The following is a 6,024-nucleotide window of genomic DNA, read 5'->3' as shown; positions in this document are numbered from 1 at the left end:
AGAATAGCAAATGGGTAGGATGGGGGAAATTAACTACTGGACAGTTTTCCAGCTTTATAACCAGTTTAAAGCCTCTGTTTTCAGACTCCAGGCTTTATTTGACAGTAATTGTATTAGTCCATGGAAAACACTTGTCTGAAAGCTCCCACTTGCTACTAAAAACCTGGGAACAGAGAAAACAACAAACAATAAAACATAATTTTAAAAGATCAGGTTCAGTAGGTGATGAGACCAACAGATTACAAACGCAGCTTCAAAGAAGAAAGACCTAAACTAATTCAGCTTGTAGAAGACAGAAATCCAGAGAATAACTGTGGAAACCTAACTTGAGATGGTGGCAGTCTGTCCCTAGGATGCTGTTGCATTGCACATGTGGACACACAGGAAGAGAGCCAGGGTGGGGGTCAGAAGACTGTCATCCTTACTCAGTACCTGGGCTAAGGTAGTCTCCACCTCCATGCTTCTACCATTGCCAAGGTAAGAACAAAGGACCTGGACAACTGCATACTAGCTGGACAACTGCATACTGGACATAAAGAACAAAGGACCTGGACAACTGCATACTAGCTCATAAAGCTCCTGCGTGACAGTGGCAAAAATTCCTTCTACTCACATTTCATTGACCAAAGCAAGTCACGTGGTTACATATAACTTCAAAGCAATAGGAGTATGCAGCGGAGAACTGGAAGTACAGCACTGCCTACCACAATATACTTTATGTAAATGTTTCCTGCTACTAAATAAACTGAAGGCTAAGATTTACCTTAAATATTTTGGCTGATTCCCTTAAATTTTGGAATCTCCTGCTTTTGTGGTTGTTTGGCTAGAAATTGATTGAGATTATGTCTCGAGTTCATTTGTCATTTAAAAATACAACAACTTTAGGGCTTCCCTGGTGGCGCAGTGGTTGAGAGTCCGCCTGCCGATGCAGGGGACACGGGTTCGTGCCCCGGTCCGGTCCGGGAGGATCCCACATGCTGCGGAGCGGCTGGGCCCGTGAGCCATGGCCGCTGAGCCTGCGCGTCTGGAGCCTGTGCTCCACAACGGGAGAGGCCACAACAGTGAGAGGCCCGCGTACCGCCAAAAAAGTAAAATAAATAAAATAAAAAAATAAAAATACAACTTTAGTTTGAATATATATATACAATACTTTTCATCATCTTTTACTATTGATTCCTAATTTAATGACATTGTGATTAGAGATCATGGTCTATATAAATCTGATTCATTGACTTTTTAAATTGAAATATGATTGACATATAAGATTATATTAGTTTCAGGTGTTCAACAAAATGATTCAACGTTTGTATGTATTGTGAAATGATCACCACAATAAATCTAGCTAACATCCATCACCACACATATTTACAAATTTTTTTCTTGTGATGAGAACTTTTAAGATCTACTCTCTTAGCAACTTTCAAATATATGTCATGATATTTTAAACTACAGTCATCGTGCTGAATGTTATGTCCCCATGACTTATTTATTTTATAAATGGAAGTTTGTGCCTTTTGACCACCTGCACCCATTTCGTGCACCCTCCCCACACCTTCCCCCCTCTTCTAGAAACCACCAATCTGCTCTCTGTATCTGTGAATTCATTTTTAAAATTTTTTTGTGTGTTTTGTTTTTAGGTTCTACATATAAGTGAGATCATACAGTATTTGTCTTTTTCTGTCTGAGTTATTGATTCATTGAAATTTGATGAGACTTCTTCTGTATCCTAGGACACTGCCAATATTTGGAAATATTCCATGTGTACTTGAATAATATGTGTAATTCTATTTGTTAGGTGCAAGATACACATTACATAATTTATCTAAACTTCTAATATTTATAAAAATATAAAATGTATGTATATTTATTTGAAATTAAGTTGCTTACGTTATTCAAATCTTCTATAGTCTTACTAGCTTATCTATCAGTTACAGTTTGAAAAGTGTTTAAATGTCCTATCTTGATATTGTATACATAAACATATATGTTTGTTGTGTTGTATATTTTATGCACACATGTTCAGTTCATGATTTATATCTTCTTTGTGGATAATTCAATTTATTATTGTGTAACGTTTCCTTCATCCTTTGTAATGCTTTTTTGCCCTAAGATATATTTCACTTAACATTAATAATATTAATAATGCTATACCAGCTTTCTTTGAAGTAGTATTTTCATTTTTCACTGCACGGCCTGTGGGATCTTAGTTCCCCAACCAGGGATGGAACCCGTGCCCCCTGAGGAAGCGTGGAGTCTTAACCACTGGACTGCCAGGGAAGCCCCTTAGGTAGTATTTTTTTTGTGTGTGTGTGTGATACGCGGGCGTCTCACTGTTGTGGCCTCTCCCGTTGCGGAGCCCAGGCTCCGGACGCGCAGGCCCAGTGGCCATGGCTCACAGGCCTAGCCACTCCGCGGCATGTGGGATCTTCCCGGACCGGGGCACAAACCCGTGTCCCCTGCATCGGCAGGCGGACTCTCAACCACTGCGCCACCAGGGAAGCCCGTGTTTCCTTCTTCTTAAATATGGAATTTTGCCTGTTTTGTTTTATTTTTCAATAAGAGTCGGTGGGAAAATGTCTTCCTTCATCCTTGAATGAGCTTTAACTTGATATAAAATTCTGGATAGATAGATTTTCTCTAAGAGCTTTGAAGATAAAATTTTATTTCTTCTGGTACCTACTGGTAATAAGTCTAACTGTAGGCCATCTGGTCTTTTCTCTATGAGTAGATTTTAAGAATATCTTTGTGTTTTGCTCTTTTATTTTAATGTGTCTAGTTGTGCATTTACCTTTAATTATCTGGAGTATATTTTCAATCTGATAGCTTACGTCATCAACTCTAAAAATTCTCAGGTTTTATCTTTCCGACTGTTCCTTCTACCTTTTCTCCTCTTCTCTTCTGGGATTCCGTGTGTGTGTGTGTGTGTGTGTGTGTGTGTGTGTGTGTGTTCATTCATTTATTCACTCGTTCATTGATTTTTAATTATCTCCTTATCAATCTATTTCCATATCTCTTAACTGTTCTTTCAGAAAATGTTTTCTCTTTGCCTTTCTGCTATATTCCGGGTGAATGCCTTAGTATTACCTCCCATTTCATTCATATTACTTTGATCATTCCAGGTTAGAGTTTATCCAGTTTACTAAGTTTTAAAAAGCATCTTTTTGCATAATTTCTCACTTCTTTGAAATGATGCTATTCCTTTTTTGCATGTCTTTGATAACTCTAGATATACTTATCTTAAAGTTTTTTTTAAGGTGACACATTTATTTTTGTTTTGTCTAGAATGATTTCATTTCCCAATATTTGATTTTACTTGGTGTCTTTATTTTGTTAATTTTCTTTTTTGGTTTTGAGGTCCACCTTGAGTTGGTGCTACTTTTCTTTTTCTCTCTCTTCCTCCTTTCTATTAAGAGGTTTTGTGATTGCCTCAGCTCAGCCCCTAGGACCTGTGTTTCAAAACCTGGTCTTCTCTTGATGCTTAGGGTTCTTATTCGACCATGATATTGGGAAGAGGTTAAAGTCAGATGATATGCTGGCTAGACTTGGTCACCAAGGTTGAGTCTGTCCTGGTGTCTGCCTTGGCACTCAGACTCTTACAAGCTATAGCTCTGGGCAGCAAACAGCAGCACTTTTTTTTTTATTCTTCCCAGGATGGAAAGAGGGAGGAAAGTGTCTGGACACTGCACCCTACTTCTCTGTGGTCCTGGGGAGTTGTACCCCGCTGTCCGCATGCTTGCTGGTGAGAATGGCAGTCCTGTGACTTCAGACTCGCATTTCTCTTCAGTTCCTGGTTTATACATTTTTTTTTTTTAGATTTATTTATTTATTTGGTTGCACCAGGTCTTAGTTGCAGCAGGCAGGCTCTTTAGTTGCAGCACGCATGTGGGATCTAGTTCCCCGACCAGGGATCGAACTGGGCCCCCTGCATTGGGAACACTGAGTCTTAACCACTACACCACCAGGGAAGTCCCAAGACTTATTCTTTTAATTTAATTAATTTATTTAATTTATTTATTTTTGGCTGCGCAGGGTCTGTTGCTGCACGCAGGCTTTCTCTAGTTGCGGTGAGCGGGCGCTACTCTTCATTGCTGTGGCTTCTCTTGTTGCGGAGCATGGGCTCTAGGTGCACAGGCTTCAGTAGTTGCGGCATGCAGGCTCAGTAGTTGTGGCGCACGGGCTTAGTTGCTCCGCAGCATGTGGGATCTTCCCGGACCAGGGCTCAAACCCGTGTCCCCTGCATTGGCAGGCGGATTCTTAACCAGTGTGCCACCAGGGAAGCCCTATACATTTTTTATAATATTTTTTCTCCCACTGTTGTTTGCTTGGATGTGGAGTTTGTCGGTGGCTCAAAGTGTGAACTTTGAATGTCATTTTGATAAGAGGGCTACACTCTTTTATCATCTGCTTAAAAAAAATCCCCCAACTCAACAGTGCATCCTAACCCCACTCTGGCTGCACGGGGTAGACGTGTGGCCGCGGACTTCCTCTCTCTGCGCGTTCCCGCTCCCATCAGCCGCGGGCGCGGCGCACGGCACCCCATTCAACCAGCGCAGCCCATCCCTGAGCAAAACATAAGCAGAAGCTGCAGTGATTTTAAACTTCTCTCTCTTATGTAAGGACTGAAAGGTAAATTACATAAACCATTTTCTCGTAAAAATAAAGATGAAAAATGTTCATATTCATTGAGGTATAGTGATAGGATTTCTTGTACCAACTGGGCAGTGGAGGCAGCTCACCTCTCTGCTACTGCCTCCTAGAAGTCTTTAGTCTCCTAACTCTATTTTCCACATCCTGGTCATCAGCCAGGGAAAGCTGATAAAATGAGGCATTGCCTTACTAAAAAAACAAAAACAAAACAAACAACAGAAAACCCCACCACCACCAACAAAAACAAACCACTGTTTACTATGGGTTGTAATAGATTTTGAAAACTAGGATAAATGATACTTTAAAAATAAACATCTCAGAATCATACTTGTGATGTTTTTCACCCCCTTTTTGGGAAAGAGTGGAATGGAGATGATGAGGGAGGTTTCATTTAGATTTGTTTTAAATTTTAAAAAGCTGTTCTTTTAAATTTACCATCTGTTACTTCAGTGCTTGCAAGTGGCTATGGTAAGTGTTCAGGGCTGCCAGACTGAACCATGGTATAATCCGGTATGGCTTGACCCCTACTGGGCCTTTCTCGTGGAGGGAGACCAACTTATTGTGAGTCTTGTCACATTACAAGAGAGTTTCTTTGCAAATATGTCAGCCTTCTGGTTAATGCACAGCAAAGATAAAAATTAGTTATAGCAACTACGGTGCTAATTCTGTGAAGAAAATTCTATCATTCTCCTGAGAGAAACTTCTATACATACCCCAGTACATCAACATTTTTACACAGATCTTAAATAACACCAAGTAAATATGCTTAAGGCGTGCAATTAGTCTTTGCTAAGAAAGAATGATTCACACTGTCAGTTTTCAGTTGCCATCCCTTTCCTAGAGATAATTTTATTTGAGTTGAAGAAATTACTAGAAATATATTGTTGATAGTGGTGTTGATATAGCTATCTGGAGACTGTGATGTGTGTGCTATGATATGGTATATGGGAGAAAGGAGATATTCACTAAGATGAACGAGTTTAACCTTATAACCCTGAATTCAATTAGAATATCAGTGAAGACTTATTTATATTTTTTAGTGAAAAAAATATTTTTCTTTAGCACTGTGCACTGAAATTACCTAGAGATATTGACCGACCCAATAGCAATGAGTTATCCGAGTTCCTAGAATTTGGTCTTTAAATACCATTTTCCAGAAAAAGAGATCTGGGTCCTTGAAAAAGGAGGCTGATCGTAGGTCTAAGGTAGGAAATGTACTAGATAAGTTTGAAACTTCTTATCCAAGGCTAGTAGGATTGTGTGAAAAAGACTCAGGAGCCAACTTGAATAAGCTCCCACTGTCTGAAGGTTAGATGACCTAAGTGTCAATAAGGACAATAATTGCCATGGATTGAAACACATCAAATATGTTTAAAT

This window comes from Stenella coeruleoalba (assembly GCF_951394435.1).
Source record: "Stenella coeruleoalba genome assembly, chromosome: 18".
NCBI lineage: Eukaryota > Metazoa > Chordata > Mammalia > Artiodactyla > Delphinidae > Stenella > Stenella coeruleoalba.
The sequence above is the reverse complement of the archived record's forward strand: the minus strand, read 5'-3'. Positions refer to the sequence as shown.